Below are 24,429 nucleotides of genomic sequence, written 5' to 3'. Positions count from 1 at the left end.
ACCAAGGTTGGAAATTTTCTCGGCTCTACTTTCGAGCTGCCTTAATTCAGTATATTCCTTGGTCCTGGCACAAGGATATCATTTTTCATTTTGCTTCTAACAGGAAGACTTGGTCTACCACAATAAAATCAAGCCTCTTATTTGCTGAATTCCCTCATCGCATTCCAGCTTTTAGAAAGCAGACAGGTTCACCAACCCAAGGAGGAAAACTTGAGCGCAAGGTTACCGGGATAGACAAAACAAGGAGATGCTGAGACCAACTGGAGGTCTGACAATTACCTGATAGGAGAGAAGAGGGGAAGCGAGAGCGCCCTAAATGAATGGAAAATTCTCATGCTGGCCTCACTAATGTTAATTTCATTTATAAGGGCTCACTTTCCCAAGGTAGGAAAATTAATAGCTGCCAAGACTAATAAAGCTGGTAGGGATTTTTTTTTTCTTCCTGCAGAGACAAGATGGATGGAAACCGTAAGCGCGGTTGTACAAAGGGGTATCAGGTTAGCCGAAGAACATGCTCTTAACCCTTCAGTAGCTGGGCAGGTCCTCAATAAAATGGGTGAAAGATCCCTTGAATAAACATTTTTGACTTGTTTAAAAGATTAGTGTGAGGGCTCAGTATAAAGCTAAGAAATATATGTCCTAAGTCACTTGGTTATGTGTAAGAGAAGAAAGAACAACCAGGTTTGTATTGTTCGTCTTGTGATAGATTGGAACCCCTATAAACTCCTGATAGCAGGTCCATTCACTACAAGAACTGGCTACTGAAATCAAAGGAAAGAAGCTTGTGTATGGAGCACCTGACACGTAATAAGTGCACCGTACCACACAATGGGAGGAAATAAGGGAAAAAGCTGAAGCTTTATTAAATTATAAGTGTAATAAGCAGATGGGACAGACCTAAATGTGGTTCTGCATTACAAAGGATACATATGTTATATGACAACCATCTGTCACAGTCAGCAAGCTTATATTTTATGTACGTAAGTTACTCGTAAAATCCAGTTACAAGATAAGAAGTTACTACAACAAATTATTTCACACTCAACTCCTATCACGTAACTATTCTATTTATAAGTACAACGCAATATAACTACTATAATACTACTCCTATGTACAAGAATATAACTACTATAATACTACTCCTATATACAAGAATATAACTACTATAATACTACTCCTATGTACAAGAATATAACTACTATAATACTACTCCTATGTACAAGAATATAACTACTATAATACTACCTCCTATGTACAAGAATATAACTACTATAATACTACTCCTATATACAAGAATATAACTACTATAATACTACTCCTATGTACAAGAATATAACTACTATAATACTACCTCCTATGTACAAGAATATAACTACTCTAATACTACCTCCTATGTACAGGAATATAACTACTATAATACTGCTCCTATGTATAAGAATATAACTACTATAATACTACTATGTACAAGAATATAACTACTATAATACTACTCCTATGTACAAGAATATAACTACTATAATACTACTCCTATGTACAGGAATATAACTACTATAATACTACCTCCTATGTACAAGAATATAACTACTATAATACTGCTCCTATGTACAAGAATATAACTACTATAATACTACCTCCTATGTACAAGAATACAACTACTATAACACTGCTCCTATATACAAGTATATAACTACTATAATACTGCCCCTATATGAGTATATAACCATTATACTGCCTCCGCACAGCACAGTATACATATATTTATCTCTAGTGAATGATCTTTCTGTTTCTCATACAATAAATCATTCATCTCTCGGGTATATTTCTATATTTCCCATGCTGTAAGATGCCGTCGTGCTTTGCTCAGCAGAACTTGTCTCCCACTGATATTACGGGTAGATTCGGGGGCACCCGTTTCCTTAGAGAACACTGGAGAATGTGACACAAGAGATCTGTGCGTCATTAACCCATTGTGACTGAGAAGCCTCCTGAGAAGTAATACGTAGGCCCGTGCGTAATATACACAATATACACTTAATGGCAAAAATAATCAGCAGTAAGCAGACGGCCTTTCCTTTCGTGCTCATTTTTTGTAAGGTTGTTATAAGTTCTGTTCTACCTCTTATCTGTTTTCAGGAAAGCTGGGTGAAGACCAGTATGGCCACTTATGTCCCATGATGACTGAGTTTTGGTAGAAATACTACATTTGTAATATGGAGGGGACTGAACTTTTTCCATTTTCGGCCTCAGAATGTCTTTGCCCCTATCTCTGACCTGGTTCCTGTTCTTCAGCCCCCGCTGTTCTTACGTCCGTCTTCAGTCGCTGCATTATTCTAATTTTACGTCTGTGTGAAGTGCCCTACAAACATCTTATGTAAAATCTCATTGAAGCCGGCCTCTCCGGGACTTACATAACGGGCGCCCTACTTTTTTAGTCATTTTTATTGATTTGGAGTGTTCTGTCGTTCTATTTGTTAATACGTCCCAGGTGGCCCCAAACATGGCATTAATGAATTACTCATCCAGCAAGGTTCATCCTGAGCTTCCTGGTTCATGAATACATGGTTAGATTAGATGAATGTGCTCGTTATGTGATCCGCATGCTCCGGCGTTTCAGCAGCTCTCAAGCTGGCCTGCCGCTGAACTATTTTCTTGCACTGTGCCTGTGATTGTTCTGGCATCTCAGTACCTCGTTGGAGCATTATATAATGAGCGTGTTCTTGGCGTTGATGATCCGCCTTCTTCGGCGTTTCGGCGGCTTTCAAGCTGGCCTGCCGCTGAACTCATTCCTCTCACTGTGCCCGTGATTGTTCTGGCATCTCAGCAGCTCGCTGGGACGCCATATGAGTGTGTTGTTGGAGTCGATGATCCCCCTCAGCTCCACTTGAGAAGAACTCTGTAACTTCTGGCTCCTTCATAGCTCTAATTGTTTGCGACAAATTAGATTTTCTTTTCCCAGCATGTTTAAATTTAGCAGACTGCCAATTTGGATTAAAGGGGTTTGCCTATATCTTTTGTCAGGACTGGAGCAGATCAGATAATATGCAGATGTGTATACACACAGTGTGTGTTTACACAGAGAGATAACAGCCCTGGCTGCAGGAGCAGTGTAATATAGTATGTGAACATAAATTCATAATAGTCATGAAGCCATGTCATTTACCCGGATAAAAAGTAGCCTATATTTTAATTGAGGTTACAATCTATCTATGTGCCACATTTCATTCAAATCCGTTCAGCCGTTTTTGTGTGATTGACACATTATTATTATTGTATTATTATTAGTAGGAGGAGGATCACAGACAGCTCATCACTATCCATTACCCTTGCGTCTTGAATAACCCCTTTAACTGTTGACAAAGCCTACCCATTAATAGAAAACCATTCCAGGTGACAACCTCATGAAGCTGAGTGGGAGACTGCCACGAGGGTGCCAAGCAAAAGAGGGTGACGAAGAATTGAAAGTAAAGCATATATTCTGGTTTATGTAGCACTCCTTTGTTTCCTACTTAAAGGGATTCTATCATTAGAATTCTTTTTTGAACCAAGATCCTGTCGGAATACCCTTAAGAAAGGCTATTCTTCTTCTAAGTTTATTATTCTGATTCCTGCGTCCATTCCAGTGTTATTTCAGTTTTTTAGCTGTATGCAAATGAGTCTTCAGAAAGCAGAGGGGGCGTTACCCTTTGCTCAAAAAGTACAGGGGACACCACCTGAAGACCCTCCAGCAACGCCTCTGTCTTCATCTCCCACCGCGTCTCCAGCCGACAGAGCCAACTGCGCATGTCAGTTCGGCCATTTTCCTGTGGCTGAACAGACACTTGCATAAGAGGCCACAGGAAAATGGCCAAACGGACATGTTCAGTCGGATCTTTCGGCTGAAGACATAGCCGGTGACGCGGTGAAGAGGCGCTCGGGAGAAGAAGACAGTAGTATCGTGGAAGAGTCTTTGGGCAGCACAGGGGGCGCCTCCTGTGCTTTCTGAAAACTCATTTGCATATGGTGAAAAAACTAAATAACACCGGAACGGATGGACTGTTCAGAATAACAAAGGTAGGAGAAGACTAGCCTTTCTTAAGGGTATTCCTATGTGGCCTTCAAAAAGGAATTCTAATGATATAATCCCTTTAAGTCCCCAAGTGTTCCTTTATAATTTTTATGTCTTCAATATGTTGAAACATCAGAACTACTACATTCTATACATAATGTGTAACTCAGTGCATACAGCACAACGCACAGAACTGCTATACAAATAAAGGGGGGCTGCCATGTTGTGTGGGACTGGTGTATATACTGGGAGTAGCGTTGAGCCGATCTTGAGGTTTCAGGATCAGTTTTAAAATCCGATTTCCAATCATTTTCCAGCCAATCCCGATCGTGAAATTTGCTCGATCGCCATTCGGAATCTGATCTTTCCCAAACCCGATTGCTCAATCCTAGTCAATGCTTCTCTATGGGAAAAGTCATCTATAGGGTTGAGCCGATCTTGAGATTTCAGGATCGATTTTAAGATCCGATTTCTGATCATTTTCCAGCTGATCCCTATTGTGAAATTTGCTCGATCGCCAATCGCAATCCGATCTTTCCCAATCCCGATCCCTCAATCCTAGTCAATGCTTCTCTATGGGAAAAGTCACTTATACGGTGGAGTTGATCTTGAGATTTCAAAATCTGATTTCCGATCATTTTCTAGCAGATCCCGATATTTGCTCGATCACTGATCAGAATCCGATTTTTCCCGATCCCGATCGCTCAATCCTAGTCAATGCTTCTCTATGGGAAAAGTCATCTGTAGGGTTGAGCCGATCTTGAGATTTCAAAATCCCATTTCCCATCATCTTCCAGCCAATCGTGATCGTGAAATTTGCTCGATCGCCGATCGGGATCCGATCTTTCCCGATCCTGATCTCTCAACCCTAATTGGGAGGTTGCCCTTACTATATAGGGCCTGTAAATGTTATACTGTGCGGGGACGGGGAAATCTTGCTATGGGGCTACATCATTCCTAGTTACACCCATGGTTCAATAAATCTGTTGCCAGGGACTTTCTTTCCCTACAGCAAACAGACACTGCAAAACACAATGTGAACATCGTCCGAATGCCACAAACAGAAAAAACACATCCCCAAGCGTTCAGGCGGATCCCAGTCTCGGGATTATCAGGGTCAGATCATTCTTGTAGAGTAAATATTTAACCCAAATTCCTGATGGTTAACTATAGGAAGGAGGAAACGCCATAGCTGAGGTTTAGTATCTGTAAGCGAGTGCCGGGCTACCAGGGCTGCGCCAGAACCCACAAGAACACCAGGTACGGGACACACTTCATCAATTATAGTTTTTTTTTTTTTTGAGTTTTCGTTCCCAAAATAGCTAATCCTAAGTAACGTTCATAGCCAAAGGTGCAACCCAGTCATATAGGACTATGTGTGTAGGCAGCTGCTTAGTTCTGCCATCGACACCCAGAAAAAGTCGTGCGGCCTAAAAGGGGTTGCATTGCTTTGGTGGGTCAGGTTTTACTTGGTTATAGAAGTGTCTCACCCAGTTTATCTAATATATCACTACCGAATCCCTGCAAACCAAGCGTCAGGGCCCTAAGACCATCCTGTCCGGTGACCTTACATTGTATAGGATTCTTATATAACATGCAGCATTACTACTAGTAAGCACCCGCTCCTGGATGCACTTGTGGTGCCCTGCAGTACATGTTTTTCTTGGGCCCGCACAAGGACCTGATGACTTGGGAGATTTCTCCGGAATGTGCAGTAAACACGTCAAGCACATATCCATCAATCATCTCTCTCTGTCCTGTAGATTTCCTATGGATTGCAGTCAGTAGTTCCTGCACAGGTGCATTGTCTGTTACAAGTGACTGTCATGGGGCTGATGCCTTAGTATACGGTGTATTGTGGCCACCACAAACGGGAGTGTTACGATGATGGAGGACGGTTTGTGGGTGTAGTAGTGCTTGGTCTCCCCTAGGCCAGACTTAGTGGTCCACCTTGTACAGATCCATAGGATGCATTAAAAATCCCTGCAGATTGGCTGCCGCTACGGCCTAGCATTACAGTAGTTTTACTTCAACACTATATGGTGGTATTTACTGTACTTTAATACTGTATGAAGGTATTTGCTTAAACACAGGATGAATGCATTTACTTCAATAGTGTGTTGGGGTTTTACTTGAACACTGTATGTTCATTACCCCATGAACACTGTATGACGGTAATCCTTGAGCACTTTCATGGCGGCATTATTGTATGGCAATATTACTTAAACACTGTATGGCGGTATTTACCTAAAAAATATATGGTGATTTTTTTTCTTAAACACTTTGCACACTGTGTGGCGGTATCACTTGAGCATTACATGATGGTATACTTGAACACTATATGGCGATATTAGTTAAACACTATAAGGTGGAATTACCTGAGCATGGTATAGTGTCATTATTTGAACACTGTATGGTGGTATTACTTGAACATTGTATGATGGTATCACTTTAGCAATGTATGGAAGTGTTACTGGAACATTGGATGGTGGCATGAATTGAAGATTATATGGTGGTATTACTTATGGTGCTATGATATAAGCATTGTATAGTGGTATTACCGTTACACTCTATGGCAGCATTACCTAAACATTGTATGACTGTATTACTTGGTGGTCTTATGGTTGTATTGCTTGAGAACTATGTGGTGGTATTACTCTTACCCTGTATGGCAGCATAATTTCAATACTGTATGGCTGTTTTACTTGGTCTTACTATGGTGGTATTACTTGAGCACTGTATGGTGGTATTGCTTTAGTACTATATGACGGTATTCTTGAACAATTACTTCAGCAATGTACGATGGTATTCTTGCACACTGTATGGTTGTAATACTTGAACACTGTTTGTTGGTATGAAACACTATATGGCGGTATAACAATCACTGTATATTGATATTAGTTGAAATCTGATATTCGTGCATGGTCCTATTAGTTGAACACTGTATGGTAGTATTACCTAAGCAGTGTATGGTGGTATTACTTGGAACACTGTACAGAACAGTTACATGTACCGTGTAGGTCAGTGCACCATATGGCGGTATGCCAACAGAGGCCACTGGACAGGATCGAGGCAATCTTCAGTTTAAAGGGGTGACTGTGGCACATTTCGCTTCGAGAGGGTTTGTCACTATCACATGTTGTGCTGTGTCCTTCAGACCTGTACAAAGGACACACGTGTAAAGCTAAGGAAGGAAGTATAGCTGAAGTATCACGGACAAGTCTTATTCTCAGAAAATGTGACTGTCCTGATGTCCAAAATCTATAAGGGCTATAAACCTTCTCGGTCACTGCACTGCAGACATTAGAGGCTTTCATAGCATTGGGAAAGTCATTGGGATAGAGGTTGAACAACTCGTCTCAAACATTCAGGTTGGATCGGATTATCTAGACTCCTGGAGGCAGCAATGACGCTTCCTTAGGTTACTCAACTACTGCCCCCTCCACCTCCTATTCAGGCACTCATTAGAGCCTCACGTGGACCATCAGGAATTTGGTAACTTCCCTTGACTGAACAGCATGGGAATTCACTGATTTTGGTGGAACCTGTATGGGGAGATGGCAGGAATAGCAAGATAAGAACTCGAATGTCTCATGTCAACCTCCAGTTGGAGCCTTGGCTGTCACAGCGGCCAGAGGGGGCTCCTTATCTCTGTATAAGTACTTACACTATGTGCAATGGTTTCTATTGATCGTAGCATCACTAAGACCACACCATCCGCATACAAGAGGGGCTTGTATTCTATATAAAACTAAAACACAGACGTTCCCCCATGATTAATCCCGTATCCTATGGATATTGGATGCATAATTTACTTGGAATAACCCATTGCATTAGGCACTGACTGGTAGAGTTTTCCTTAATGCCCCATAAGGACAGTTTGAGTTACCATACCCCGCTCAGCCTTTATGATAAGTGCACCAAACTATTTCCAAGCGTCTACAACCAGATTCCTAGTCTCGCCCATCAGATCGTCCCCTGAATGATCCCATTTCCATTTCCCAAATCCTGAATTTCTTGCATTACTTTCACTCTCTCGCCATCTTTTTCTTTTGTTTACTTCTTAAGTAGTGAACAAAGTCCCATTGACTTGGACAAACAAGTTTTACAATGCGGGGCGGGCTCAGGTGAGCACAAATATTGGCTTTTGTTTCCTTAATTCTTGGTAACTGCATTCCAGTTCACAAACACGTTGGTTGACTTTCTTGAGTGTAAAGTTGGTTGTGTAGTTTCACTTCTGTTCCCGGGACTCACTGCAGCAGCTGTATCAGACACAAGAGGATGAGAACATTCTGGATACCGGCACAATCTTATGATAATGTTGGCTCAGTGGTCTACAATCTGGGGTAGGAACAGAAGGAACCCGAACTACAGCCTACAGTAAGAAAATCTGCCCATGTGGTCATGAAATCTAGGACTTGGCCATCTGGACTAGCAGGTGGGTAACTACATGCAAGGTATCAGACACTGGTATCAAGATCATAGCAAAGGATTTTTAGGCTGTACCTATGATAGGGCTTGTATCTAGGTTTGTATCTATGATAGGGCTTGCATAGGTTTTTTGCACCAGGATGTTACTTTTCATTGACAGCAAAAAGTATCAGGCATGTTTATTATATAACTAGCCTCTGCCCGCGTCTTCGTCTGCAGGTTGTTGGCATTGATGATCTGCCTATATTCAGCAAATTGCTGCCGTCGATGGTTTGCCTGCTCCGGCATTTTGGTAGCTCTTAAGCTGTCCTGCTTGTTTCTTTTTCCTCACACTGTGCCCGTGATTGTTCCAGCATCTCAGCAGCTCACTGGGACGCCACATAATGAGAGTGTTGTTGGCGTTGATGATCCGCCTGCTCCAGCATTTTGGCAGCTGTCAAGCTGGCCTGCCACTGAACTCATTCCTCGCACCGTGCCCGTGATTGTTCCTTATTATCAGCAGCTCCCTGGGAAGCCATATAATGAGCGTTGGCGTCAATGCTCTTCCTGAGCTCCTCTTGAGGAGAACTCTGTGACTTCTGACCTCCTTCATAGCTCTTGTTGTTTTACAATTATGCAACAAATTAGATTTTCTTTTTCCGGCATGTTTAAAAGTAGCGAATTGCCAATTTGGATTCTAGGTGTTTTCCCATCCAGTGTGTCAGCACTGCCTGGAGCAGATCAGATAATATGCAGATGCTTGTACACAATGGACTGAGGGTTAGCTGAGTGTTTACATAGAGAGATAACAGACCTGGCTTTATCAGAACCTGAGATAAGCTGATGCAGGAGCAGTATAATATAGTATGTGAACATAAATTCATAACATTCGTGAAGCCATGTCATTTAATGGGATAAAATGTAGCCTATGTTTTAATCGAGGTTACAAACTATGTGCCAAATTTCATTCAAATCCGTTCTATTAGTAGGATAGGAATTAGTAGGATAGGATAGGATGACTTTGCTCCTCAACCTCAATACTAACCTGCACCAGGGACCACCAAACATCAGGTGGCATTTAAAGAACTGTCCTCCTGTGTTGGCGACGGGCAAAGGACCACATATAGCTATGGCACTGCTGCCAATAAACATTTAGTTCCCCAGTACTAGAGTGACCATCTTATCTCTGAGCAGAAGGAGATAAAAGCATCGCTCCTTATACCTTCGTTCATGCAGATCCAATGGAGTATGCCACTAACCTGACAAAAACAACATGAGCTCTGCCTGGGATCAGACGTCCAGCAGAGCCCTCCTACACCTCTATGGCTGACCTCTATACACAACTGTGCTGTGTGCGTGTGTTTTTACAAGGCTTTACAATAAGCTGGCCATAAACATAAAGATTATTGTTAAGGCTGTGTGCACAGGGTAGAGCTATGAGAGTACACGTCCATACAGGGGCGCCACATGCTTCAATGGCTGCTGTATTACAACATGGAGACTGTATAAATTGTAAGGCCTCATGCACACGACCGAGTATGAAGGCTGAGGTTCTTTCAAGAGACGGTCAGATGGCGATCCCAATTACAATGAATAGAGGGGCCCGCACCGTCCAGCCCGCTGCAGAGGTGCAAAACCTTATTGACTTCATTTGCCATATAAACACTGTCAGCAGCTGCACCACAACGCCCAGGGCTCCTAATAATTGTGGCGTATTGCAGGAGGTCCCGTGTGCCAGAATGGAAACCTACGCCGGTCATAAGTTTCGGCTACAGCCCACGCCGCTTATCCCCTGCCCCAGCCCACCTTCATTTCCATCCACTCCGTAGACATTTTTGGCTAAAAAAAAAAGTGCCTTTAATAAATTCCCACTGATATTTCCCACAATACAGCTTTTGCTAGGGTGTTGTATTGTGGGATATATCTATATCTTTATTTGCAGCCCCTTCCACACACACAAAAAATTCTGTTCCAGAGCTGCGATACGTATAACCTAATCTGACGCTGCGAATATGATCCTTCATCTTTTTGCCAACTGATGAAATCACTTTATTCAGATGTTGCAGCCAGTTGACTGAAACACAGGAAAAGTTCAGGCAGATAATTTTTCGCCCGGCGCACAAGCTCTTTTTCATGTATGTGGCTCTTGATATTTCCATTCCGTTGGATTGGCTCCAGGCCGGATGGTGTGGGCGCACTCTGATAATGTTTAGGTTATAAAACAGTATCGCTACTGTACATGAAAGGGTGCACGGATGGTCTGGACTTGCTTCGCTTTAGCTCGATACGTTAACTTCTCCAACACTGACAAGTCCGCCGCACAACAAAGACCTCGTCCTCGAAACGCAGATAAGATTTTGTGCAACCTCATTTTTTTTAATGGCTTGTGACAACGTTGGAATAGAGACAGATCCCTGCGCTCGGCAGCAGATAGAAGGATCTTTGGAAGCGAACTATTAGCCAAAATACAGAGAGCTGTTACTGGTTGCAGGTTAGGGTGCCCGGTCTCTGCTTTGCAGGTTTCCGTCTTCTGCTCCGAAAAACTGGACAGGAGACGGAAAGCGGCAGCCATTCATTTGAATGGGTTTGCAAAGTGTCCGTCCGTGAGTGTCTTCTGCTCTCAGCGGCGAAACCGTTTATTTTAACTGGACACAAAGTTGGACATGCAGGAGTGGGGATCAGGGTCCTCTGGTTTACTCTAATCGCGGCGTTACTGCGTTGTAAAACAGTGGCGACCCGGCAGTTATGGGTGCCATATTTAAAGTGCCGACTAGGGTTGAGCAAAAGATCAGATTCCGATCGGTGATCAAGTAAATTTCACGATCACGATTGGAATTCCGATCCTGATCTTTTCCGGCGGGATCGAGGTTGGAGGTTATCTGAATCCTATTCATGTATATATCATTAATAGGGTTGAGTGATCTGGATCGGGAAAGATCGGATCCCGATCGTCGATCGAGGAAATTTCACGATCGGGGTCGGCTGGAAAATGATCAGAAATCGGATTCTAAAAATGATCCTGAAATTTCAAGATCGGCTCAACCCTAGTACCGACTTACGTCATAGCAAGAGGTTACTATTCTGTGTAATGTACTAAAATTACCAAATTATTCGTTACCTAGTTATACCAAACTCTGCTGCATCTCACCAGTCCAGCTCTGCTACATCTATCATTGCTATGCTCTAAGTGAACTCGAGCGTTACTGTCCTGTGACTCTGTCTTAGCTTTACAAGGATCATGAGTAACTTTATGACAAGTTTACTGTTTCATGTGACACACACAACTTGGTGGAATATTAGACTTAGAATTTAGAGGCGGGGAGTGTGGGGGCTGTCACTGAGCTGGTGCAAAAACCACCTAACAATTTTGGGTGTTTTTTGCCACAATGAAGGTTCAACATGCTGCAGAACGTTCCTGTCGGAACTTTTGCACCATGTTTGCACTGTGTGTCCCCGGCCTAAGGCTGTTTGTATTGGAGACTCTGTCGAAAAGAAAAGACCCCTAATGGATCCCGTTACCAGATTAACAGATAGGCCGCCACTAGAATGAACTTAGTGTCAATGGTCTTTCCTTAGATTATCTTCATCAACTCGTACCTGTTGCCTCCTCTCAATGAAATGTTCATTTTGACATGGGTGTCTCATCCACTGGCAGAACAGTGGATGAGACGTCTTAAAATCAGCCCCAAATTCTGTCTGGAATCTGATTCACATTGTGTCTGAGACTAATCAACAAGGAAACCCATGGTGGAAAGCAGAAGCTCTACTCTGCAGAGTCCACAGGACCGGCATGAGGAGAGGAATCCGTGGCGGAAGACCACCCCCAATTCTGCTATGTGAACTTAGACCTGTGGCTTTTTTGTTGAGTTTAAGTGCTGGCTCACAAAGGGGAATTTGGGGGTGATTTTAAGGTGCATGCGTCCTCCGCCATCTTGCTGCGGATTCTGCGACCAAAGCTCACCAATTGGCACCATTGTGTCTGAGGCTGAATAGCATGCAAAGCCATGATGGAAAGTCGTGGATCTTCAATTCTACAGGTTGCACAGGGCCTGAATTTGGAAAGGAAAGAGAGGAGGAAGACCGCCTCAAATCCCTATCCAGATTCCTCCATGTAAACCTACCTTAAGGTCATATTCACATGACTGTGCGTTTTTGCATTCAATAGGGAGGGGAAGTGCAGATGAAGCAGAGTTATACGAGGTTCACACTAGCGTTCGGGTTTCTGTACTTCGGGTCTGCTTGGGGATTCCAAAGATGGAACCTTGTCTGCTTAAAAAGTGGCTCTGCGCGGAAACTCATATACCCCATAGACTATAATGGGGTCCGCCAGGTATAATCCTCCTTGTAGGACTTTCCTTCGCGATCTGGGACTGAGAGGCCCGTGCACTAGTTTGACCCAAACTTGTGCAATATGTTAAATTGCTGCAGAATTTCCCTTGTTTTCTGTGTCTTCTGTGATCAGATATCCCGCTACAGAAGTTTAACCAATGACACAAGTTCAGGGTAACTCTGCTACGTCTTATCTTAATATTTTCTATTCCTCTCCAATTCACTCCTGGCTTTGGCTGAAAAAAAAAAACCACATCAAAATCTTCACCATAACTTAATGCGCGTCTTGAGCCGTAAAGTTTATTATATGGAATTAATAAGCATTTGTGGAACTTTAACCTTTGCTCCGACCTAGACCGTGCTAAATTTTGCCCGCACAAAGGTCATCAGATACGACCTAGGTAGATACAGTATGTGCAGATGTTCCCGCTGCTGCCCTCGGAGGGGAATCCTACGTGCAGTCACAAGTCGCCGTATCGCTACCCAAATCCTTGCAGCCTGACGGAGACGAGTGCTGACCAGCTGGATCTGGATGAAGTCGCTTTGGTGTTTGTGGTTTTACTGAGGTATTTGCTTATCGGCTTCTTTATCTCTCAGTCATAGAAACAATTTGTCTTAAATGGTAAAAACATTGTCCGTGGTTGAAAAAAACTGATCCTGTAAGTAGTTGTGTCGTGTCTCTGTGGTCAGTAAATATACAGATTGCAACACTCGGCTTGGGAACGCGCTGGATATAAATCATCTCTGACGTGTCTAGTAGCTTATTCACATACATTGTAATATATATATATATATATATATATATATATATATACTGTATATCATCAAGGTAAAATTCCTTGAAGTCCTGATTTTGCAATTAATGCAAATTGTATATATGTTAGGAAAAATTACACTGCATGAAAAACAAGAAACAATCATCCTCCAGCATCTTGATACAGGTTCTCGTGGTTTTTTGTTTTTTTTTGTGAATCCTATATAGGGATTACAATGTACTTTTTTTTTTCCTATCAGTATGTCTTTGTAGAATCCACGCAAACACGGAGAGAACATAGAAACTCCTTGCAGATGTTGTTCCTGGCAGGACTCGAACCCAGGACTCCAGAGGTGCAATGCTAACCACTGAGCCAGTGTGGTGCACCAATACATGTGCTTGTGTGAGCACTCTATCTATGTAGATGAGAATCAGGGGTGATCCTTCCCCTTTCGCCGCCCGAGGCGAAGTGCAGAAAGCCGCCCCCCCGCCGGGGCGTGGCTTAGTGAAGGGGCGGGGCTAAGCGGAGGGGCGGGGCTTAGTGCCGTTCGCCGGCAGAGAGCAGGCCCGGAGACTGCCTGCGCTCTGCCTGAGCGTGCGGGGAGGCTGCTGGAGCAGCGCTGCTCCAATGGCCTCCCCAAACCACCGCTCCGTGCTAAGCCAGTCCAGGACAGAATGTCCTGGACTGGCTTAGGTTAGCAAAAATGCCGCCCTCCCTGAGGCCCTGGCATAGTGCCGCCTGAAGCGCTCGCTTCAGGTCGCCTCATGGGAGGTGCGGCACTGATGAGAATATATATATATATATTAGCAGTACCGCGACTTCGTCCGCGGCGTCCGTCCATGCGTGCACGACACACCTGCTGCGCGGCCCAGGCTTTCCCTTTCACATTGCCCTGCAGCCTCCGCGACACCGGGTCCCTTTTCTTCCCTGCCCTCATCGCTCCTTCCCCCTTTGTTTCCCCCTCCCGTGAACCAACCCAACCACACAGCCCCCCGCCATGACCTTGGCTTCCAGCATCCCAACACCCCTCCTCTGCCGTGACCTTGGCTTCCAGCGTTCCACAACCTCCACTTGTGCGCCTAGTGTGTCAGCGTGAATAGGGTGTGTACCTGTCGGTTTGCTGAAGTGCGCTCCAGTCACCCCTCCTGTTCCCAAACCCTGGGGCCCTGGCGAACTTACGGATAGACGCCGCGTGCCGACCTCCACTGATGCCAGCATGTTCTGCACGTCACATCTGCGGTGACATTGTCAGTGTGTCGGTCGCCGGCCAGCGCGGGCTGCTATAGCTCGGCACCCAGACTCAGCCGCTGAAATCAGAGTCCAGCGTGAAGGCGCTGCGGCCGGCTTCAGTCTCTTCATGTCCACCCCCTCCAGTGCTTGCACCAATCAGGGGCTAGCGCGAAGGCCTGCGATGACGTCATGCACCTATTTTTCTTTCCGAACCCCATTCTAGGTTTGTGTGAAATCTCACAGCAATCTGTTCACCCGTGTGAGAGTGATTGAGGAACAAACATCCAAACACACAAACTTTCACATTTATAATATTAGTAAGGATATATATATATATATATATATATATATATATTAGGGCTGGCCGATTAGTCAGGTATTTTACCATGATAAAAATAGTGATTATTTACACCATGTCCAGTTACAAACCTCTCCCTTTTTCTCTTCAGACCCCAGAGTATAATAATAATAAGTTTAATAAGTCACAGGGGAGGTGAGCAAACATAAGATAAAACAGTCTTACTCACCTCCCCTGGGCTCCGATGCTGCTTCTGGTCTTCTTCAGGCCTGACGTCAGGGGTGTAACATGTCTAGCTCACCACCCCTGAGCCTCTGCAATTATACTGGGGCCTGACGACACCCCAGACTATAATAGCAGATCCGCTTCATGTTTGGTCCAAAAGAAACTGCAGGCAAAATCTTATAAATATGACTACAAAAACTGATGTGCACAAAATCACATTGGTTCTCCAGACTGACGGTCAGTTACGGTTAAGCCTAACATATATATTTGCATTCCAGTACAACACTGTATTTCACCAGCCATTACAGTTTCTGCCCTGTAGGGGTCACTGTGTAAGCTTTCCTGTGTACAGACGACATAGGACATTCAGCAATCTCTGTAGCAGTCTAGTGATATTACATTACCTGCACAGGGATTTCTCCAGGGCGCAGGTCTGACATCTCCACCTCCACTGTTATTAGGTGTTAATGGCGGGGACGCGATAAGCGGCCATTATAGAGAAAGTTTATTCCGATGAGTCCATGTGATACATGTTGTCAGCAATTTGCTCTAATAACATAAGCACAGAGGTCAGAAACACATCTGTAGCATCAAATCATCGTCCGTATTGTAATGTGCCGCTGTATGACCCATCATTGTCTACAGCACATACGTAAACGTGTAGACAATTAAAAGTTAAACATTTTTGCAAACATAAATATTTACAAATTTTACAGAATTTTAAAAGTTTTTATCTATCTTAGGGCCCCTTTCACACGGAGGATACGCTGGCTGATTCTGAACGTGTAAACGTTCCGAATCAGCAGCGTTTAAAACAGGTCCCATTGCTTTCTATGAGAACCGGCATACGTGCGCTCCCCATAAAATGAATGGGAAAAAGCAGCCCATTCATTTCTATGGGGAGCGCACGTATGCCGGCTCTCATAGAAAGCAATGGGACCTGTTTTAAACGCTGCTGATTCGGAACGTTTACACGTTCAGAATCAGCCAGCGTATCCTCCGTGTGAAGGGGCCATTAGGTAGGGTTCACATTACCGTTGTTGTTCGCTAAGAAAGTCACCTATCAAAACGGACACAAACTGATGGCTACTGTCTGTTATATGTCCGTTACCCATACACCTCAATGTTAAAAAAATAATGGGCAATATCCTTATTGTGGTCAGGTTATCATCTCCTACATGTAGTGTCCTCCTGATAACCAGCCATGATGTCCTTATTGCGGTCAGGTTATCTTCTCATACATGTAGTGTCCTCCTGATAACCAGCCATGATGTCCTTATTGTGGTTGGGTTATCATCTCCTACATGTAGTGTCCTCCTGATAACCAGCCATGATGTCCTTATTGTGGTCAGGTTATCATCTCCTACATGTAGTGTCCTCCTGATAACCAGCCATGATGTCCTTATTGTGGTCAGGTTATCTTCTCATACATGTAGTGTCCCCCTGATAACCAGCCATGATGTCCTTATTGTGGTCAGGTTATCTTCTCATACCTGTAATGTCCTCCTGATAACCAGCCATGATGTCCTTATTGTGGTCAGGTTATCATCTCCTACATGTAGTGTCCTCCTGATAACCAGCCATGATGTCCTTATTGTGGTCAGGTTATCTTCTCATACATGTAGTGTCCTCCTGATAACCAGCCATGATGTCCTTATTGTGGTCAGGTTATCTTCTCATACATGTAGTGTCCCCCTGATAACCAGCCATGATGTCCTTATTGTGGTCGGGTTATCTTCTCATACATGTAGTGTCCTCCTGATAACCAGCCATGATGTCCTTATTGTGGTCGGGTTATCTTCTCATACATGTAGTGTCCTCCTGATAACCAGCCATGATGTCCTTATTGTGGTCAGGTTATCTTCTCATACATGTAGTGTTCTCCTGATAACCAGCCATGATGTCCTTATTGTGGTCAGGTTATCTTCTCATACATCTTGTGTCCCCTCCTGATAACCAGCCATGATGTCCTTATTGTGGTCAGGTTATCTTCTCATACATGTAGTGTTCTCCTGATAACCAGCCATGATGTCCTTATTGTGGTCGGGTTATCTTCTCATACATGTAGTGTCCTCCTGATAACCAGCCATGATGTCCTTATTGTGGTCTTTTTTATTTGCTGCGGTCGGTTTAGCAATGTGATGTCATTGTCTTGGTATTTCCTAATATAATGTATGATTTCCCCCGACTTTCCATTAGTTATTTTCGGGCCTTATTTTCCGTCCTGAGCAGGAGGAGCCTGCGCTGGGGCGTCCATGTAAACAGTGCGGTCTTGTTTGTGTGGTTATGTCATTACAGGGAAGCCTCAGAACTATCATGATTAAAGGCGGACGAGCAACCGGGAAGAGGCAAATTGACGAAACGCATGCACTTTTGCGTAAAACGTCTGTCACTATCGCTGCGCTGTTAGAGGGATCCTGGAGGTCATATTTAGCCTCAGGATTTCCTGTTTGCTGTTACATTAATATACACTCTCCATAAATATTTGTGATACGGCCGCACCGGGAAGAATTTTAGCAATGCGTTTGCTGCTAGGAATACACGGGGATTGCGTGTTACCTTCAGACTCGCAGCAGATGCCGATGACGTCACATTTCAGGGTTTATTTTCTCCAATGTCCCAAAGTTCACACTTGTTCTACAATACTGTGGACAACCAATTTCCTTCGCACCTCCACAATCCAGGGGTCACCACTATTGTTTGCACCACCAGGTTTACCCCTATGATGTTCACACTTAGTGGAAATACTGCAGAATATTTGTTCAGATTTGTGGTTCAGTATTAAAGGGATTTCAAGACCTTAAAGGGGTTTTGTGGCCAAAAATAATTAGGACTTATCCTAATCAGATCATTCGGGGTCTGAGACCCAACATCCCTACTGATCCGCTGTTGTGGACAGTTGATACTTAGAGAATGGAGCAGAATGAAGACAGCGCCGTTATCTGTGTAGTGGTCAGACCTGGTAATGCAGATAGTTAGGATTCACTGAAAGGGAACCTGTCAGGGCGATTTGGGACAATAACCCACCCACATGTATTACATGTGAATATTGTAGATTTGTATGGGGTGCATGTATTACATGTGAATATTGTAGATTTGTATGGGGTGCATGTATTACATGTGAATATTGTAGATTTGTATGGGGTGCATGTATTACATGTGAATATTGTAGATTTGTATGGGGTGAATGTATTACATGTGAATATTGTAGATTTGTATGAGGTGCATGTATTACATGTGAATATTGTAGATTTGAATCAGGCGCATGTATTACATGTGAATATTGTAGATTTGTATGGGGTGCATGTATTACATGTGAATATTGTAGATTTGTATGGGGTGAATGTATTACATGTGAATATTGTAGATTTGTATGGGGTGAATGTATTACATGTGAATATTGTAGATTTTATCAGGTGCATGTATTACATGTGAATATTGTAGATTTGTATGGGGTGAATGTATTACATGTGAATATTGTAGATTTGTATGGGGTGAATGTATTACATGTGAATATTGTAGATTTGTATCAGGCGCATGTATTATATGTGCATATTGTAGATTTGTATCAGGCGCATGTATTATATGTGCATATTGTAGATTTGTATCAGGCGCATGTATTATATGTGCATATTGTAGATTTGTATGGGGTGCATGTATTACATGTGAATATTATAGATTTGTGTTAGGTGTATGTATTACATGTGAATATTGTAGATTTGTATGGGGTGCATGTATTACATGTGAATATTATAGATTTGTATGGGGTGCATGTATTACATGTGAATATTGTAGATTTGTATGGGGTTCATGTATTACATGTGAATATTGTAGATTTGTATGGGGTGAATGTATTACATGTGAATATTGTAGATTTGTATCAGGTGCATGTATTACATGTGCATACCTCCCAACTTTTGAAGAACCGAAAGAGGGACAAAATGTGCGTCGCGCATAGCGCGCCGCGGCAAATTTAGCCCCGCCCACTTTTGTGTTGACTCCACCCACTCGTTAATTTTTCATGTGCCCGCACACAGTATAATCCCATACCTCCCAATCGTCCCGATTTCCGCGGGACAGTCCCGATTTGGGTGACATGTCCCGCGGTCCCGGTTGAAGGGAGGTATGTCCCGATTTCAAATCAGATCTGCGTCCAGAGGACGCAGATCTGAGTTGAACACACATGCAGCTGAAGGAAGGAGCTGACACAGATCAGCTCCTCGCTTCCCCGCTGCCCGCCTCTCTCCCTGACACACGCGGCTGAAGCTGCTCGCGTGCTTGCTTCGCCGCTGCATCTCTCTCTCGCTGACACACGCGGCTGAAGCGAGGAGCTGACCTGTGTCAGCTCCTCGCTTCGCTGCTGCCGTCGGCTCCTGGCTTGTAGACGCGATGTACACGCCAGGAGCCGGCGGCAGCAGCGAAGCGAGGAGCTGACACAGGTCAGCTCCTCGCTTCAGCCGCATGTGTCAGCGAGAGAGAGAGACGCAGCGGCGAAGCGAGCACGCGAGCAGCTTCAGCCACATGTGTCAGGGAGAGAGGCGGGCAGCGGCGAAGCGAGGAGCTGACCTGTGTCAGCTCCTTCCTTCAGCCGCATGTGTCAGCGAGAGAAGCGGCGAGGGAGCGGCGAGGGAGCGGAGGAGAAGGTAAGTTTAATGTGGAGGTGGAACGTGAATCTGGGGGCAGATGAAGGAGAGGACGGCATGACACTGGGGCAGAGATGGGGGACATGAATCTGGGGGCAGAGATGGAGAGGACATGAATCTGAGGGCAGAGATGGGGGACATGAATCTGGGGGCAGAGATGGGGGACATGAATCTGGGGGCAGAGATGGGGAACATGAATCTGGGGGCAGAGATGGAGAGGACATGAATTTGGGGGCAGAGATGGAGGGACATGAATCTGGGGGCAGAGATGGAGGGACATGAATCTGGGGGCAGAGATGTGGGACATGAATCTGGGGGCAGAGATGTGGGACATGAATCTGGGGGCAGAGATGTGGGGACATGAATCTGGGGGCAGAGATGGAGAGGACATGAATCTGGGGGCAGAGATGGAGGGACATGAATCTGGGGGCAGAGATGGAGGGACAGGAATCTGGGGGCAGAGACGTGGGACATGAATCTGGGGGCAGAGATGGAGGGGACATGAAACTGGGGGCAGAGATGGGGGGACATGAATCTAGGGGCAGAGATGGAGGGACATGAATCTGGGGGCAGAGATGGAGGGACATGAATCTGGGGGCAGAGATGGAGGGGACATGAATCTGGGGGCAGAGATGGAGGGACATGAATCTGGGGGCAGAGATGTGGGACATGAATCTGGGGGCAGAGATGGAGGGGACATGAATCTGGGGGCAGAGATGGAAGAGGGACATGAAACTGGGGGCAGATGAAGGGTATATATGAAACTGGGGGAGAGATAGAGGGGGGACATATAATTTACGGGTGACTGTAGGAGGATTATACTGTGTGCGGGCACATGAAAAATTAACGAGTGGGCGGAGTCAACACAAAAGTGGGTGGGGCTAAATTTGCCGCGGCGCGCTAGGCGCGCCGCACATTTTGTCCCTCTTTCGGTTCTTCAAAAGTTGGAAGGTATGATAATCCTCCTACAGTCACCCGTAAATTATATGTCCCCCCTCTATCTCTCCCCCAGTTTCATATACACCCTTCATCTGCCCCCAGTTTCATTTCCCTCTTCCATCTCTGCCCCCAGATTCATGGCCTCTCCATCTCTGCCCCCAGATTCATGTCCCCCCATCTCTGCCCCCAGATTCATGTCCTCTCCATCTCTGCCCCCAGTGTCATGCCGTCCTCTCCTTCATCTGCCCCCAGATTCACGTTCCACCTCCACATTAAACTTACCTTCTCCTCCGCTCCCTCGCCGCTCTCTGCCCGCCTCTCTCCCTGACACATGCGGCTGAAGCTGCTCGCGTGCTCGCTTCGCCGCTGCGTCTCTCTCTCGCTGACACATGCGGCTGAAGCGAGGAGCTGACCTGTGTCAGCTCCTCGCTTCGCTGCTGCCGCCGGCTCCTGGCTTGTACATCGCGTCTACAAGCCAGGAGCCGGCGGCAGCAGCGAAGCGAGGAGCTGACACAGGTCAGCTCCTCGCTTCAGCCGCATGTGTCAGCGAGAGAGAGACGCAGCGGCGAAGCGAGCACGCGAGCAGCTTCAGCCGCATGTGTCAGGGAGAGAGGCGGGCAGCGGCGAAGCGAGGAGCTGACCTGTGTCAGCTCCTTGCTTCAGCCGCATATGTGTTCAACTCAGATCTGCGTCCTCTGGACGCAGACCTGAGTTGAAATCGGGACATACCTCCCTCCAACCGGGACCGCGGGACATGTCACCCAAATCGTGACTGTCCCGCGGAAATCGGGACGGTTGGGAGGTATGCATGTGAATATTGTAGATTTGTATGGGGTGAATGTATTACATGTGAATATTGTAGATTTGAATCAGGCGCATGTATTACATGTGAATATTGTAGATTTGTATCGGGTGCATGTATTACATGTGAATATTGTAGATTTGTATCAGGCGCATGTATTATATGTGCATATTGTAGATTTGTATGGGGTGAATGTATTACATGTGAATATTGTAGATTTGTATCAGGTGCATGTATTACATGTGAATATTGCAGATTTCTATCGGGTGCATGCATTACATGTGAATATTGTAGATTTGTATCAGGCACATGTATTATATGTGAATAGTGTAGATTTGTATGGGGTTCATGTATTACATGTGAATATTGTAGATTTGTATGAGGTGCATGTATTACATGTGAATATTGTAGATTTGTATGGGGTGCATGTATTACATGTGAATATTGCAGATTTGTATCGGGTGCATGTATTACATGTGAATATTGTAGATTTGTATCAGGCGCATGTATTACATGTGAATATTATAGATTTGTGTTAGGTGCATGTATTACATGTGAATATTGTAGATTTGTATCAGGTGCATGTATTACATGTGAATATTGTAGATTTGTATCAGGTGCATGTATTACATGTGAATATTATAGATTTGTATCAGACACATGTATTACATGTGAATATTGTAGATTTGTATGGGGTGCATGTATTACATGTGAATATTGTAGATTTGTATCAGGCGCATGTATTACATGTGAATATTGTAGATTTGTATGGGGTGCATGTATTACATGTGAATATTGTAGATTTGTATGCGGTGAATGTATTACATGTGAATATTGTAGATTTGTATCAGGTGCATGTATTACATGTGAATATTGTAGATTTGTATTGGGTGCATGTATTAGATGTGAATATTGTAGATTTGTATTAGGAATATGTATTACATGTGAATATTGGAGATTTGTATGGGGTGCATGTATTACATGTGAATATTGTAGATTTGTATGGGGTGAATGTATTACATGTGAATATTGTAGATTTTATCAGGTGCATGTATTACATGTGAATATTGTAGATTTGTATTGGGTGAATGTATTACATGTGAATATTGTAGATTTGTATAGGGTGAATGTATTACATGTGAATATTGTAGATTTGTATCAGGTGCATGTATTACATGTGAATATTATAGATTTGTATCAGGTTCATGTATTACATGTGAATATTGTAGATTTGTATGGGGTGAATGTATTACATGTGAATATTGTAGATTTGTATCAGGCGCATGTATTACATGTGAATATTGTAGATTTGTATGGGGTTCATGTATTACATGTGAATATTGGAGATTTGTATGGGGTGCATGTATTACATGTGAATATTATAGATTTGTATCAGGAATATGTATTACATGTGAATATTGTAGATTTGTATCAGGTGCATGTATTACATGTGAATATTGTAGATTTGTATCAGCTGCATGTATTACATGTGAAAATTGGAGATTTATATCAGGTGCATGCATTACATGTGAATAGTGTAGATTTGTATCAGGTGCATGTATTACATTTGAATATTGTAGATTTGTATCGGGTGCATGTATTACATGTGAATAGTGTAGCTTTGTATCAGGTGCATGTATTACATGTGAATATTGTAGATTTGTATCAGGTGCATGTATTACATGTGAATAGTGTAGCTTTGTATCAGGTGCATGTATTACATGTGAATATTGCAGATTTGTATTGGGTGCATGTATTACATGTGAATATTGTAGATTTGTATCAGGTGCATGTATTATATGTGAATATTGTAGATTTGTATCAGGCACATGTATTATATGTGAATAGTGTAGATTTGTATGGGGTTCATGTATTACATGTGTATATTGAAGATTTGTATCAGGCGCATGTATTACATGTGAATATTGTAGATTTGAATCAGGCGCATGTATTATTTGTGCATATTGTAGATTTGTATGGGGTGCATGTATTACATGTGAATATTGTAGATTTTTATGGGGTGAATGTATTACATGTGAATATTGTAGATTTGTATCAGGTGCATGTATTACATGTGAATATTGTAGATTTGTATGGGGTGAATGTATTACATGTGAATATTGTAGATTTGTATCAGGTGCATGTATTACATGTGAATATTGTAGATTTGTATCAGGTGCATGTATTACATGTGAATAGTGTAGATTTGTATCAGGTGCATGTATTACATCTGAATATTGTAGATTTGTATCAGGTGCATGTATTACATGTGAATATTGTAGATTTGTATCAGGTGCATGTATTACATCTGAATATTGTAGATTTGTATCAGGTGCATGTATTACATGTGAATATTGTAGATTTGTATCAGGTGCATGTATTACATGTGAATATTGCAGATTTGTATTGGGTGCATGCATTACATGTGAATATTGTAGATTTGTATCAGGCACATGTATTATATGTGAATAGTGTAGATTTGTATGGGGTTCATGTATTACATGTGTATATTGAAGATTTGTATCAGGCGCATGTATTACATGTGAATATTGTAGATTTGAATCAGGCGCATGTATTATTTGTGCATATTGTAGATTTGTATCAGGTGCATGTATTACATGTGAATATTGTAGATTTGTATCCGGTGCATGTATTACATGTGAATATTGCAGATTTGTATCGAGTGCATGTATTATATGTGAATATTGTAGATTTGTATGGGGTGCATGTATTACATGTGAATATTGTAGATT

The 24,429-nt window shown here is 43.4% G+C and overlaps 1 protein-coding gene across 1 annotated transcript in view; it reads left to right on the top strand.

Annotated features, from left to right (window-relative positions):
• The first annotated feature begins 8,386 nt into the window (after positions 1–8,386).
• The window catches only part of KCNJ16 (potassium inwardly rectifying channel subfamily J member 16), a 40,223-nt gene continuing 24,180 nt past the window's right edge, over positions 8,387–24,429 (top strand). Inside the window, exon 1 of the mRNA XM_075279259.1 lies at positions 8,387–8,483. The gene's annotated coding sequence lies outside the window, so the exon portion shown is untranslated. The remainder of the gene's footprint in view (positions 8,484–24,429) is intronic.

The sequence above is a fragment of the Leptodactylus fuscus genome, chromosome 6 (genome assembly GCF_031893055.1).
Source record: "Leptodactylus fuscus isolate aLepFus1 chromosome 6, aLepFus1.hap2, whole genome shotgun sequence".
Taxonomy (NCBI): domain Eukaryota; kingdom Metazoa; phylum Chordata; class Amphibia; order Anura; family Leptodactylidae; genus Leptodactylus; species Leptodactylus fuscus.
This window is presented reverse-complemented; position numbering and strand designations above follow the sequence as displayed.